General features: G+C 48.4%; 1 long non-coding RNA gene across 1 annotated transcript in view; it reads left to right on the forward strand.

The window, feature by feature from the left end:
• The first annotated feature begins 2,936 nt into the window (after positions 1-2,936).
• The window catches only part of LOC139798795 (uncharacterized), a 211,944-nt gene continuing 199,083 nt past the window's right edge, over positions 2,937-15,797 (forward strand). Inside the window, exon 1 of the long non-coding RNA XR_011726978.1 lies at positions 2,937-2,951. This is a non-coding gene — a long non-coding RNA (uncharacterized lncRNA). The remainder of the gene's footprint in view (positions 2,952-15,797) is intronic.

Raw genomic sequence — 15,797 nt, forward strand, 5'->3', positions numbered from 1 at the left:
AGGTGTGTGTTTGCATTCTCCCCAGGTAGTGGAGATGCTCAGCACTGTGATTAATTGGGCAGGCAGGATTCCTCCTAGTTAGAGACCACTTGAAAGGGGAAGTGAGAAATGAATTGCACCAGAAGGGCTTGCTCTGCTGTTATTAATAGAGCAGATTAGACGGCTCATCAGGACGGCCTCCTCGTTTAGAAGAGTCAATCTCCTCTCCTGCTCCACGGGAGTTGTGGCTGCTGAACCCCTGAACCCTGGCATCTGGAGGGATGCTGCTGCCTGGGGGTCTGGGCTCTCCTCCCTGAGCATCCCTCTGCCTGCCTGGGGTCTCCCCCCAGCACCCTCCTGCCAGCACGGGGGTGGGAGTGATGCTAATTTTGGTTTGGGGGGGGAATGGGAAAAGGTACAAAATGCCTGTGTGATGACAAGATTGGTGTGATAAAACCACTTCTGCTGTGAGTGTCGCAGTTCTCAAGTGCAGTTTCCAGGGGAAAGCTTTTTATTATTATTCTGCATAATATTTGAATATATGTAAGAAGAACTAGTCTTCCCCATGCTCCATCCTGTGCCTGCTGGCTTTGCTCAATGGGAAAAATTGGAGGGGAGATGAAACGAGAGTTTTATTAAAAAAAAAAAAAAAAATAAGGTGGGGGGGAGGGCAGGCAGGCAGCAAGTGTGGAATTTGAGTCCTGTTAACTGAGCATTATGGATGGGAAGGGATTTGACTGGAGAGCTGACTCCATCATCATGGAGACTCTCTCACCACAGTTCTGTGCTGAAAAGTGATACCAAAGGCAGCAAAAAGGGGTCACAGTCGGGGTTTTCAATTTATTTATTTTTTTAAGCATTCAAGCTACTTCATCTAAAATTCAAGTATAACAACAAAATGGGGTTCAATGGGCAAAGGTTTTGTTTTTCTTTGTTGCATCTTTGCTCGTCCACTGCTTTGACTTAACTAGAAATATATTCCAGTTGTTAGGAGGAAGGTGAGGGCTGTTACAAATGCAGAGGAGTGTGAAGCAAGCAGCACTGAAATCTGTATTCATGTTGACATTCAATTCACAGTTAGAGGTGGTGTGAAATACCTGGAGTCCTAAATCTCTTCCCACCCCACCCCGTGTGCTTATTTTAAATCTGGTTTGGGTGAAATGATAAGGATATACCTGCTGCTGGGAGTCAAGCACAGCAGCCCTGTGACAAGAGGAGACCTATAATAATAATAATAATAATACTGATTTTGCATACTGATGCAAGCTCGGGACTGGCTGCTGAAAGCACATCAGGAGTTGCCCTTGGTATTTTCTGGGGCAGCCACTGCTCTGTGGGGCCAATGTGTGATGGGGGGGCAGGAGGCTGCTCAGCCACCCCCCGGGTGACACGGGAGGGATGCAGCAGGGTTTGTCATAGCTGAGGTTTAATGACTGAGGTTAATTTGCATATCTGGCACAGGGAACAGAGCTGCAGAAGTGGTGAGGTGTCCCGGGTGCCCGAGCCCAGGCTGTGTGCTCTGGGCACACCTGCAGCAGGGGGAGGCTCCAGCTGGGCTGGAGAGGAGCCAGATGGTCCTGACAGGGATGGGGCTTGTTCCCTGACCCACTTTCTGTGGGGAGGGCTGGCAGCAGCCAAAGCCCAGCCACCAGGGCATGGCTTCACCTGCCTTTAACCCTTGCTGTGCCCTGACCCCCCTGCCAGGAGCTGGGGGAGGGACTGCCCACAGCCATCACCTGCCCTGGGGATGCTCTTTGCCAGGGCCTGGACTGACAGCACCAGGGGCAATGCTTTTAAATCAGAAGAGCAGGTTTAGATTGGATGTTAGGAAAAAGTTCTTTACGTGAGGGTGGTGGAAAAATGGCACAGGTTGCCCAGGGGTCTTCCTTGGGGGCACCTGGAGGGGGGGGGGAAATCACCAGGAGGATGCCACTGGCAAGGCTGGTGTTTCCCATGGGTGTCTGTGCCTATTCCTAAGTTCAAGGGTGCCACTCAGTGCTTTGGTAACAAATGTCATCACATTCAGTGTCAAACTTCACTGTAAATGTCAGGTCCCACTTGACCTGTGCTCTGAAGCTCCCCTGCAGAGCACACCCACATCTCCTGCATCCCTTGGACACCCTCGTGGCTGCTGGGCTGGATAATTGCTGTCACCTACACTTCTGAAGTGCAGAGGCAATTAAATAAATCTTTTTATATAGACACCTTTTCATAGGAATCAATAGATGTTAAAGTGTCTCTAAAGCCTTGTTTATCTCGCAGTAAATCAGCTGTAGTTGTAAAAACATTCTGCAGCATCTGTGATCCAAATGCTGCTGCCTGTTTGATCCCTTCCAGTCACCCACAGGGCTTGAGGCTCTCAGCCAGGCATGGTCCTGGTGTCCCTGAACTTCATGGATCTGCAGCTCCCATAGCTGTGTGCACAGCCATCAGCCAAGAAAGTAGGGAATGGGAGAGAGGAAAGCCTGAAAAAAACATATTCCCTATTGCATTGTTAAGACCTTGTGTAATTCAAAGGGTTTTCTTGGATCAGTGATCCAAGTCCTGAGCCCCATTTGCAGGTTTTTCCTTTCCTGCCCAACCCCCAGAGCTTCTGCAGGACTGAGCCCTCCTGGAGCTGGGGGGGGCTGACTTAGGAAATGTTTTTTTTCCTTGACTACCAAAAGTGAAGGACTCCAACCCAGCTCAGCCAGGAGGTCCAAGTGGCCTCCTTATTAAGCAATGAATAAGCAAATAATTTGTGGCTAATAATCTACCCAGTTTCAACCTGAGTAAATGACACCAGCAGAGCTTAAATGCTCCTTGGAATGTTGTCACTGCTGGGAGTTTCTCAAGCCCTTCCTGCAAGGTAGAGCTCACTGGGAGCTGAGGAGCTGTCCTGCTGCCTGCCAGGTACAGGGCAGGGGGGTTGTAGTTTTATTTCCTTTTAATTTGTATAGAGCCACCTGGAAAGAGCAGGGAAGAGAAGGGATGTGGCTTCTGTGCTCTCCATGGCCACCAGCTGCTGGGTGAGGGACAGCTCTGGGTGTCCCTGGGTTGGTCCCCAGGACCCTGATTCACCTTCACCCACTCTGGCACAGCCCCAGGGGCTGAAGCTGATCAGCCAAGAGGGGAAAACCCGTCAGCAGGACCACGGGAAGCAACAGGGCAGCCAGGCTGGGGTGTCCTGGCTACTGGAACACCTGAATCTGGCTGGGACCCTGCCCTGGGGAGGGTCTGTGTACCAGGCAGATCCTGCAGCTCTGCACACAGCAGGCTTTGAACAGCTCTGCTGTGCTGCTGTCACATTGCTTTGATAAATAATTCTTTGTTTTCAGGGAGCTGTTTGATAACTTTGTGTCTCCATCCTCTAACTCCTGCCCCAGTGGGCTGGGAATTCCCGAGCTCTGTGCATGAGCCAGCCAAGGGCTGAAGTCTGAGAGTGGGTGAATTTACTCCAGGACCATAAGATGATATTTCCTGTGGCTTCAGGAGCAGTGTTGGAGCAGGAGGGCTGAGCTGTAGCAGTGGGAATGCCCTGTGCAATTCTTCCATGTCTAACATGCATCAAGGTATGACAAGAGCATCAGTTCCTGACTTAATAGTTCATGGATCTGAGACTGTGAATTCAGTGAGAAACCCAGAAGGGGTTGGTTCCTCTGCAGTTCAGACTCCCAGGGGACTTCTGCTTTGCAATGGAGCATTCGAGGCAGCAGAGTCAGTTTGCACTCCCAACATACAGCAAAAATCCTCCAGGTCTGAAATTGGAAGGGATAGAAATATCAGTGGCTTAAAAAAGCTGCTTGTGTGTCTGCACTCCCCTCTCCTAGGTAATAAACAGGCTCTTGGTAGCAGGAGAGGAATACATGGATCCCATGTCCATGTATGCTTTAAAGCACAGAACCAGGAGGCAGAAAAGCCTTTTGGGTCTCCTCCATGCTGTGCACATCTGGGCTGGGCTGCAGCTGCCCAAGGGAGACTGAAAAATCCTGCTGGATTTCCCCCCTCTGATCCTCCCTGTGCCCAGAGCAGTTTTCCTGGGGCTGGGGGCTGCTCCTGCCTTCCTGCAGCTCCCATCTCCTCAGCCCAGGCACATTTCCTATGGGATGAGCCCCAGGGCCTCCCTGGCCCTTTGCTGTCCTGCAATCCAGAGCCTGACACCCCAGGTTTCAGCAGGATTTGAGCCCTGTTTCTCTAGTGGACAGCAGGGATTGATTTGCCCACAGGGCAGTCCCACTGGGATGGAGCAGGGATGCTCTTGCATGAAGGCTCCCATCTTTTTAATGATGCAGCTTATTAACAAGCTCACTCTGGGCAGTTCAATTGGCCTTCAAGCTAAAAATAATAATCATATGGTTCCAGTTAAATATAAACAAAAAAAATATTACAGAGCATTGAAACTTTTCCACAAGTGATGCCTAGCCTGTGGACTCTCATCTGCAGCAAGAGCTGTATTTTCTTCTTTTCCTAACAATTTATGTAAATGTGACAAGACTCAAATCGCTGCCTTACGGTGCCAGTATAATTTTACAGTATTTCCCTGATTGCACATTATCCTATACTTGGAAAGAGTATTTTTGTTTGTTCTCTTGAATGATAATTACTATCACTTCACATGTTGCTCAGCATTCCTATCTGTTCCTCCCAATGTGTCTCAGGCTGCAGAAGGAGAAGGGTCTTTTCCCTCTGCAGCTGATGCTCACTACAGCTCAACCCCCCTTGAAGTGTTGGGGCCAGGTGGGGCCAAGGGGCTGGCTGGGGAGGAAGCCCTGGTGCAGGGGAAGGTGTAAAGAAGGGTGTGATTCCTCTGGCATTTTTGTCACCACTGAGCAGAGCCACATGTGGGTGAGCAGAAAACAACAGCAGGTTTGCTCTTGCCTGTGTAGATATGGATCACTTAGCCTCATTCCTTGTGGGAGGCACCATGAGAAGCAAAACAAGACAACACAAAGCAGGCAGGAAGGCAAAGACATGCATTAGGAAGCAAATAATTAATTTACTCTAAGAGAAATATTTTTTTAATGTTTCTTTCAGAAAGGAAAGGCAATGCTAGCAGTGTGTGATATCTGCTGCTCCAAATCCGGAGGTGGGGAGGAGAGAAAGCCATTCACAGGTTTATATTTTATGTTTAAGAAATCCCTTGCTGCTGCCAACAATCAGCCCAAATCATAGCCTCCACCAGCTGAAGGGATATTCTGAGGAACAGAAGTTCCCCTGCTCCCTGTGCATTTCCTGGGCTTTATTTTGAACACCAAGAGCAAACCAGCAGCAAGCCAGCTCTGTTTCCTCCTGCAAATCTTTGAGTCACTCCTGGTTTTCTTCTTTTGAACACTTTGAATAAAATCCTATTTCTGTGGCCTCTCCTAGGATCCCTGTGATGGTTTCGTGGGGTGGTGTTGGAACCCTGAGAAGGAGCAGCAGAAGTACAGTTTTGCTCTGCCCCCCTCTGCTCCTGGGATGGAGAAGAGCAAGAACTCTCTCCAGCTGAAAGCACTCCTCAAAACTTAAATATATTTTAAGTCCTTTTCTTTTTCTTACCTAGCATGCTTTTTTTTTTTCTGTGTGTGAAAGGATAGAACTTACATGGGTGTGTATCCTGACTTGGGCTAATTCTTGGCCATTTTGGGTCAGCAGCCATCAGCCTCTCTCCTCACTGGGCTTTCCCTCAAACCCCCCTGGAGTTTTCTCCTGTGCTGTGGACACTGCTGAGAATCAGCTCACCCTCTGAGAGCTGAGATGCTCCTGCTCAGCATCTCCCTTCCCGTGCTGCTTCTCTTCAGGTGGAAACCACAGATACAGGGGAAGCACCGTGTGTGTAAGCACAGGAATCATTTAAGAAGCTGTTTGTTTGGGGTTTGGGTACTTGGGTATTTTGAGAAGATAAAGCTGAAGTGCCTGGTGGAGGCTCAGAAGGAACTGAGGGCTTGAAGCAATCTGTCTGGGATTCAGATGAGTGATGGAGGCCAGGTCAGAGATGGAGACATTTTCTGGGCAGTTTGTCCAGGTTCTTTGCAGGCAGCCTGGGGATGGCCAGCTCAAGGCTTTCATCTCACTGGCTGCTTGGCTGCTCCTCCTGAAGAATCTGCTGGTGTGGCTTGTTTGCTCCCCAGGTTCCAGCTCTGGGCTTGTTGTTTGCAGACTCACTGCCCCTCTGCTTTCCTGAGATGAATTTGCACAGTGGGGGCTGAGCTCGGGTGACTTTTTCTTTGGTTTGCTCCTCTGTGTCTGTGCTCAGCTGAAAAACAGAGCCAGGGTTTGATTTCCCCCCACCCCTCCTGCCCCAGAACAGAGCCTGTCAGTGCCTTAGCACCCAGCTGCCAGCCCTGGTGTCATTAAATAAGAAATAAAATAAAAATACAGGTGCACGAGTGCATGTCCAGACCCATGGAAATGAGTGCATCAAAGTTTAAAACCCTACTTACTGCAAATGGAGAGTGAATAACCCTAGAAAAAGGCTGAGTTCTGAGCCTTGAAAGTCTGGTTCTGGTTAGGGCTCATAAAGAGGGAAGGAGCTGGGAGACAAATGTTGTAGGGAGAGCGTGAGTACGCTCGGGGCTCTGAGTGATCAAAGCTCCCTCCTGAAAAGTCTGTTGTCAAATTCTGTGTCACAGCTCTTTGTGTCAGTCCTCAAGTAAAAACAAAATATTGATGGTTTTCAGAGAGATGAACAAAATCATCCCAATCTAGGAGGCAGAAACACAGCTGCTTATTAGGAGGTTTTTTCCTTTAAAATATGTATTTTAACTGTCTAGCTGTAGTGTTACTGCAGGCAAAATGAAATGTGCACATATTGAATTGCCTCTGGCTAGCAAATGTGTTTCTGGGGTACATAATATTTTAAGCAGGTAGCACAGAACAAGTCTGCAAGTCAATCTGCCTACAACTAATCAAGTATTCACAGCATACTTCAAGCAAAATGATTTTAAAGGAAAAGTCACTTACCAGTCACTAACAAGCACACAGATAAAGAAGTGATGTCTGTGGCAAAAATAAGAGGTTTACAGTGTGTTTTGGAATAAAAAATTCAAATCTAGCTTGTTAAAAAGATCTCTAGCCCATGCACCTGCTTGCAAAAAAAAAGAAAAAATTGGTTGAGTCTATTTTGAATAAAGCTGTGGATTTGATGACTAAGGGCTGTGCTTTGGGAGGAGTTGTAGTTCCAGCTGACCCAGGCTCTGCAGCTGCTTTGGCCAAGGTGAGAACTTTGTCACATTCTGCAGAGTGGGTTTGGGGAAAATCCTCCTCTCCTGGCAAGAGTTTTGATGTTTCACAAGTACCAGCAAATACCTCAGCTGGAGGGCCAAGCCTGAAATCATGGTTTCCTTTCTGCTTCCCAAGGACCTTCTTTGGAATCTGCTGCAGCCCCTGAGGTGTGTGGGGGCTGAGCTGGCTGTAAGGGGGAGAGGAACCCCAATAAACGTGGGGACAGCAGAGCAGGGGGGTGGCAGAGAGCTCTGTGCTGTCTGGAGAGAGCTCTGCAGGCTCAGCTGTGTCCCTGGCACTGAGGGGCCATGCAGAGGCTTCTCACAGGTATTTAACGTGCTGAAAAGATCTGAGCTCTGCGAGGGCTGTTGGCATTTATACAGCTCCTGCAGGCTGTGTGTGTAAGGCTGCTGGGCTGGAGGGGACAGGGAGGCAGCAGATGTGTCAGGGTTTGGGGCAGCTGCAGAGGTTTGGGGCAGCTGCAGAGGTTTGGGGCAGCTGCAGAGGTTTGGGGCAGCTGCAGAGGTTTGGGGCAGCTGCAGGGGTTTGGGGCAGCTGCAGGGGTTTGGGGCAGCTGCAGGGGTTTGGGGCAGCTGCAGAGGTTTGGGGCAGCTGCAGGGTTTTGCTGCACCAGGCTGTGACTTGGTATCCAAACCATTTTCCTTCACCAGCTCTCTCTGCAAGAAGTTTGGGTGTACCATGCAAAGCCTTGTTTCTGTTTTCCAGCACCTGGTGATTGCTATGACTGGTGGTGTAGTGGTTGTTTGGGATAACAACAGAAGAATTTGGGTTGGAAGGGACCTTAAAGACCAGCAATCTGCCATCCCTGCATGGGCAGGGACCCCTCCCAGAAGGTCTCATCCAGCCTGGCCCTGCCTCTCTGTACATTGGGTGCATTTGGATGTCCAGGCTGAGCTGCTGGGCAGCAGAGAGGTGGCAGTGTTATTGTTCAGTATTGCTGAGATTCAGCAGGGGCTTAAAATCCAGAATGAACAAAGCCATCCAGAACCACTGATGGTAGAAAACAGCCCTGCTCCTCTTCCTCCCCTCCAGCTTTTGGTATCCTGCTTTGTCTCGTGTGACTTTTCACCTATTCCAGATCTAAAGTGGAGGTCCCAGGGGAACTGAGCTGCAGACACCTCTGCAGGGTGTTTCTCCTGGAAGAGAAACTGATGTTCCCCTTGTGCTCAGCCCCATGTCCCCTCCCAGCTGCACGGGGGCAGCTCTGGCTCCTGGGAGCACTTTCTGGGGGTGCTGAGGCACAGAAACAGAGCACAACTTGGCAATGTAGGAGCTGTAGTCACAGCCAGGAGCACTTCAAGTACCTGGGGCTGGAGAACAAACCATTATTGTTACCATCTGGTATCCAGCTGCATGGAGGCAGTTGAAAAATGTGAACATTTCTGTTCATTTTAATAAAGATATATTAAAATCCTGGGAGGAGACATGCCTCTAACCTGCAGCAGTGCAGAAGCCATGCAGATTGCTCTTAAGTAGAATTGATGCAGCTTCAGTATTAGGATGGGTCAACATTAAAGGCATGCAGAGTTATTAATATTTTGGGTAAATATGTAAGGTTTTTTGCTTTTATCCATGCAGACACCTAACATGAAGGCAATCTGGCTGCTAAAGCTGATCTGTTAGCACTCTGCTGAGTCCTGATAGCATCAGAGCAGGTAATGAGCTTGGCTTCCAGGAGAGAAGGTGATTTATCATACAGAGAAGTGCATCAATGTTCTGAGGAGGTGTTTGGTTTGCATTGCTGCAGAGCAGCACAACCACCCTGCTGAAGGCCTCCTGAGCCCTGTGCCTGACCCTGCTGCTGGGTGGGCAGCTGGGATGACAGGGTCATTGGTGCCTTGGGAGTTAGAAAGGGAGAACAGCAGGAACACAGGGACACAGTCACCGTGTTGGGAAAGCTGGTGTGGTCACAGAGGAGCAGAAAATGGGTGGGATTGGGCTGAGGGACACTTGGAGCCAGCCAAGGGACAGAAGGTTTTGTGTGTGTGTATGTGCCCTCATGGCCACCACACCTGGGGATGCTCTGCACACAGGGGATGCTCTGCCTGGACAATGTCCCTGGTTACAAGGTGGAGCAGAGGCTGAGCTGTAGCTGTGGTGTCCACGTGTGTCCCTGTCAGCCTTTCATGAGAAACCCTCCCTCTTGTCACAGCAAGCTCAGCTCCTGCTGATGATGATGATGATGATGTGAGGACATAGCTGCCAGGACAAATCTGGCTGCTGGGAGCAGCTGCCCTGCCAAGAGATGAGTATCTTGTTTTCCCCCAGTGCCTCTGGTGTAGATAAGATGTCTGCTGCCTTCTGCAAGAGAGGTACTGGTGAGAAGTCAGTTGTGCAACCCCCCACCTGACACCTGCTTGTTGATCAGGAAAAATCCCATCTGAATATTTTTCAGCAGTAATTTCTGACAGCTGATACACCAGAGATCAGGTCCCAACTTGGCTGCTCTGACTGCATCTGGGCTGCTTTGGTGGGGGGTAACCCATGGCAGTGTCTGCAGTGACATCTCCTCTCTCTCTGCTTTGGGTTCTGAAAGAAATGTTCCCTTTCCCCTTTTGCTGTGTTCCTGTCCCCCTTTTGCTGTGTTCCTGCCCCTTTTTCTGTGCTGGGTTCCCCTGGGCAGCTGCAGGACCCTCCCTGCTCTCCCCAGTTTCTGGCAGGTTGGTTGTGTGCTCCTCAGAGATGGGGCCATGAGCAAAGCTGTGCTTGTCTTTTCAAAAGTCATTCTTTCAAAACAAAAATTAAAAAAAAAAAAAATTAAAAATTCAATTCCATATTGATTGCCTTAAGTTTATGTATTGGATGTTCCTGCAATGAAAAGATCACCAATCAAATTACTGAACTGAATGTTGGGCTTAATTGCTCTATTTTTAGCTCGCCCTCGTTGGGATACTTCCCAAGTAAGGTGGTGTTTAATATAAAGGAAAATGCACTCTGATTCTTCCCTGATCAAAGTTACTGTATCAGCGTATTTATTACTACTTTTTTGTAAAACACTTTTTCTTTTGATGGAAAACTTACACGGGAAGGAAATAACCTGTCACTTAGCTTATTAAATGATAGATTTTTTGGAATGGATCTTGCCACTTATTCATATTTGAAATATATATTGATGCCAAAGATCAAAATCTTTCTGAAATTTGAGGGGGTAAAAAAATCCATTTTGAAATTCATCTGTCAAGCATTCTTACCTTGTGGGATCTTGAAGACTTATGAAATTTTAATTTGATATTAACATAAATGGCACCTGGGAGTGGCAGGAGCAATCCCCTTGCTCCCAGAGGCACTGGGGCATCTCTCTTCCCAGGTTTCAAGAGCTGTGGGGTTTATCCATGTATCCTGTGTAGTAATTCTGATTTCCAAAGGGATACTCCAAAGGCTGATCTTTATGCTTTGGGCAGAAAGAATGCCCTATTCTGGAGCAGTAAAAAATTTTCTTCATGTCAGTCTTGCTGTGATTGTCTTCTCACTTTCATTAATTCAAGATTTTCAACAAAAAGCATGTTGGTTTTTCTTTTTTTTTTTTTTTTCTGTTTAGAAACCTCAGGCAAGGGATCTCTTGCAAGAAGAGAAATAAGACTGATGGGGCGTAAAGCCAGCAAAAAGATCATGTTGACTGTATGGAAGAAAATCCTATTCATGGGTGCACAATGCAGCTTACTTCATCAGATCCCAGCCAGAAAAATATCGCTCAGGCTCTGAATGGAAGTAAATAAATAAAACACTGTGTATGCTGGGAGCTGATAACCTACAGCAAATTAAATTGGCCAACAAAAATTGTAATGTGCTGAGGACAGGGAAAGAGTCTGTGGCCAGTGGGGTGTCCCTTGGGGTGTGCAAGCAGGGACCAAGGGGCTGTGTGGTCAGCATTTATTTGATAATAATTGTGGTCAGCATTTATAGCAATATAACAACCCTCCCAAACACGTTTTTACACTTAGAATTATCACATTTTTCCCATTAGTGCCACAAGAATCTGAAGCAGCCTTCATCAAAGCATTTTGTTGTTGTTGTTGTTGCTAGAAGTCCTTTTCCATAACAGTGCAAGGCACCTCTGCTCCATGCTGGCCCTGCCTTCCCCTCCTGCAATCATTGCCATTGATTTCCCCTCCCTGCTCCCTGAACAGAGGTTTTATTCCTGCTCCTCTGCTGGCAGCCCTGGCTGGGCTCCGTGTTCCAGGGGCACAGGGTGGTGGGCACCTCCTGCCAAGGGTCAGCTACCTGGTGGCAAGTGGGAGATTTCCTTCTCTGGCATCACAGAGGCTTGAGATTTATTCAGCTGAAATATTAAACAGCTGAATTTCAGTTTGAACTGGAATAAGGAGCCTAGTGGAGGAGTGTAGCTAGAATGAAGAGGTCTAGTTTTTCCCTGACCATAAAAAATTGTAGTTAGACATCTTCTCTTTTTTTTTCCTGTCACTTTGCTTTGGTATTTATATTTGCTTTTTTTTTTTTTTTTTAGTACAGCACCCTAAATTAAGGGTTGACAAGTTAATTATGTGTGATTGATATTCTTCTCCTGAGTGAGTCATCACCAGAATGTAAACTCCAAGTGCTGTTCCCTTTGCATCTGGGGTTTGGAGGCAGGGAAGGAAGGGGCCTGGTTCCAGGAAGGTGCCTGATCCCAGGGATCCGAGCAGCTCCTGCAGCCACAGCTCTGGAGCTGGGGGGAGTTTTTCCCCCAGGAGAACCTTGGCCAGAGCCCCCCTGGGCACTGTCTGCATGCAAGTGAATTGTGCCATGGAGCTGGGGATGGAAACAGGAGGGGGTGGCTGCTGCCATCCCAATGTTCTTGGGCACAAACTGTGGGACAGTGCTTGTGGCACAGCTTGGGCTTCCCCTGGGGACACAGCAGCAACACTGAAAGTTTGGGCATTGTTCCTTCTGATCAGTGAAGTGAAGGAGGTGAAGGGCATCTGTGTCCTGCCCCTCCTGGGGTGCTGGGTGCTCTTGCCCTCAGCAGGAAGGAGTTTCCCTTTGCCATGTCCTGGTAGAAGTGAGACTGCTTTTTATTAGAGGTTCATTTGTTCTAGGATTAAAGGAACAGAAATTTCTGTTTGATCAGTTTTCCTTCAGCAGGTGACTGGGTAGGCTCTGGCTGGTTGGGGGATGCTGGAATGTTCACTGCACTCCTCCTCCTGCTCAGCTCCAGCTGGTTGCCAAAAGCAGAGTTATTTTTATGGGTGCTGCTCAGGCTCTGTGCCCCCCTCCCTCTGGTCACTTACGTGGCTGTGACACAGGGACTGGGAGAACTGGAGGGGTAAGCATGCAGAAGCAGAGGTAAATGTGTGCCAGGGTGATGGGATCACAGGGATCTCTGAAACCCCAGATCTGTAGGGATGATGGAAACTGAGGTGTTGAAGTAAAACTTCTGAAAATGTACTGTTGCAACAGTGTGCCTGTTGAAATGACCTCAGGCTGGCTTTTACTCAAATGAAGCAGGTTTTTTCCCTCATGATTTCAATGGGCACTGAAGGTGTGGTTTGTTAGGATACATGTGCCATACGTAGCCTGATAACCTTTGCTTTCTTTCCCAGGTGTCCCAGTGTCTCTTAAATTGGGAAAGGCTTCAGTGCTCCTCTCCTGGTTCAGTTATCTGCTTCACCTGGAGGATAATGTGAAGTGTGGGATGTAAGAAGTGCCCCTGGGCAGAGGCAGAAATGTCCATGGGGTGGCTCTCAGTGCCCAGTCCCACAGAGGGATGCTCCTCACCACCCCTCCTTGGAGAAGCTGTTGGTGGCCAACACCTTTGGGGACAAGAAAGGCCCTGGTGCTCTGTGTGTGTCTGCAGCAGGAAGGAGCCCAGGGAAGGACATTTTCCACCCTGGGCTGTCAGCAGCCTGAAGCTCCAGCTGCAGGGTGCACTGAGTGCTCCAGCATCCCTCAGCTCCCAGCTGGAATGGGGGTTTGGCTCCTTGGCAGTGCTCAGACATCAAACACCTCCTGGGGCAACAGCCTGAGAAAGGGAACATCAGGTGCCCATCGCCAAATGGAAGGGGCTGGGCATGGGCACGGACCCTTCTTCCATGGGCACGGACCCTTCTTCCATGGGCACGGACCCTTCTTCCATGGGCACGGACCCTTCTTCCATGGGCATGGACCCTTCTTCATGGGTGGTCTTTGCACAGGTACTGAAGAGGAGGAAAGACTTGGCCATGTGGGGTGGTGATGCTCTGTGCCAGACCTGCTGCCAGAGGAGCAGTGTCTGTCAGGATGGCCAAAGTGACCTCAGGAAGGCTACCAAAGGGGCCGTGCAGTGGCCAGAAGTGTTCCTGGCTCCAGAGGGGGAGCTGTGTTCCTGGCTCTAGAGGGACTGCTCCTCTGCTTCGCTTCTGACCAGCCTAGAGGAGCCTGCTCCAGCTGCTGAGAGGGTAAGCAGTCTTGGTTTACCTGCTTAAAAATGAAATATTTCAGTGATGTGTAATCCCTGCTCAGAGCAGTGCTCCCAGGGAATGCTTCTCTACCCCTGTGATGCTTGGGGGGAAACTTAGGGCTGTGTGGTGGGGTAAACCCTGGTGAGGTTCTGGAAGCTCTCTGGGCTCTGCTGGAGCAGAACTCAGCTGGTGCAGGGATGTGGTAGGACTTCAGGACTTCCCTGGAGAAAAAGGAAATTTCTCCTTTCAGACAATCACCTCTTTTTTTTTTTTAAAGAAAAGGAGAGGGAACAACTTAATTAATAACAAAGGGAACAACCATGCAGACAAGTTGTACACTTTCACAGCATGAGTGAATGAGGGGGCTTATGGATTTTTGTTGTTGTTTTGAGCTGTAAAAGGAGTTTGTATGTTTGAATTGAAGTGCAGGTGTAGCAGGAAACCCCAGCCTGGTACACTCACTGCAAACAACAGTTTGTGCATTATTGCTTCTCTCTGAGGAAGGGAAATATTTCGTGGCACTTTATATCTCCTCGTTTAGATTGCTGTGTGTTGGGGCAGGGGTTCTGCAACCTCTGTGCTTTATCAAGGCTTACAGTTAACCTTATGTGTTTCCATTGCTGAAACTTAACATTTTTCTGGTGTGGTGAGTTAAATTATTCCAGTTGCATTATTTAGTAGCATGATATATTTATTACAGTGCCTCTCATTCTTATTTCAATGCTCTTCACTGTCCCCCGAGGTTTTGTACCCCATTTGGTCACCATCTTTTCTTTGTGTGCCACCCAGTACATGACCTGCAGGGGATGCATTAGTAGAGAACATTTCATCTACATAAGAGCAGCAATTGTGTAGCATCTGAGTCAGTTCCTTAATAGAGTCACACTCCTAAAATCTGCAAGTTTGCTGGTGCTGGCTTTGTGCAAGGACTCCCTTTGCTCCACCATTTCACGTGGAGATGGTGTCTGTGGAGCCAGCACACAGAGAATCCTCGTGGAACATCCCTGGGGAATGCAGAGATGGGTTTGAGGACCAGCTTTGGGCACCCCATCCCCTGACTTCCATCCTCTCCCTTGCCACAGGAATGACTTCATCTCCACCCAGTCTGTGGGTTTCCCAGGGCTGTCACTTTCTGTTTGGATTTCACCAGTAAACACTTCCAGACCTCATCCCAGTGCCAGGGGATTCCTGTACTTGGGGTCCATCATCTCCTCTGGGAATGGGGTGTGGATGAGACATCATTGATTTTGTACCAGAGATGTTATTTCAAGCCACTGTGACTAATTACTAACAAATGATGGGAATTAGCATCATTTCCCAGTGTCTGCTCTGGGCAAGCCCACTTTTTGTAAACCATAAATATGGTTTGGTTCCTGGAGGGGGACAAATGCTGCTGGACTCATTGCTCATTCTTCTGCCTTTCCATGTACTCAGAGAAGCCACAAGCAACTCTAGGATTTCAGTTACCCATAGAAATGATGTTCCAAGTAATTTAAAATGATTTTACATTGTTTAAAGGGGCTGTTTTCTTGTTGATCTGTCAGACTCAAATACTTCAGTCCTGTGCATGTGCACAAGCAAAATGTCTCTGCCTGGGTAGAAAATTGTTGCTGCTAAAATTTACCCCTGGCATCAGGGCTTGGGGTTTATTCCTGACTGGGCTGATCTCACCTGTGTGTTAGAGTTCACTATTTCTGCTGCAAGTTCAGCCTCCTGTGGTGATGCTTCCCTAATCCAGGAGCTATGGAAGGCAGGAATAATAATAATAATAATAATAATAATAATAATAATAATAATAATAATAATAATAATAATAATTCTTTCCTAGAGACAAAGGCTGATGCTGGGTTTGAGGATCCCTTCTGACTGAGGTGGATAAATGTGTGAGGAAAGCAAGGTGGTGCTGGCATGGGACACCCATCCTCGGGGTGGGCTGGGAGGCAGCAGCACTGAGGCTGCCCCAGGTCGGGGGGTTTTATAGTTAAACACCAAACACCTGGAAAGATTTAAGAAAAATCATGGCACAGAATGACCCTAGGTCTGAAAAACAGGATTTTAGAGCTGCAGGCTTAGAGGTAAAGGTGAAAAGCTGCTCATTGCCTGCCAGCTGCCATGGGCAGGATTGCTGAGGGTACCAGGAGCCTTTAATGAAAGGCAGAGCAGGAACAGTGGCCAGAAAATCCCTGGAAATGTTGGAGTGACCCACATAGGGGTATCTTTGCTTCTCGGATGTACAGATCT

This window comes from Heliangelus exortis, chromosome 8, assembly GCF_036169615.1.
Source record: "Heliangelus exortis chromosome 8, bHelExo1.hap1, whole genome shotgun sequence".
Classification (NCBI taxonomy): Eukaryota; Metazoa; Chordata; class Aves; order Apodiformes; family Trochilidae; genus Heliangelus; species Heliangelus exortis.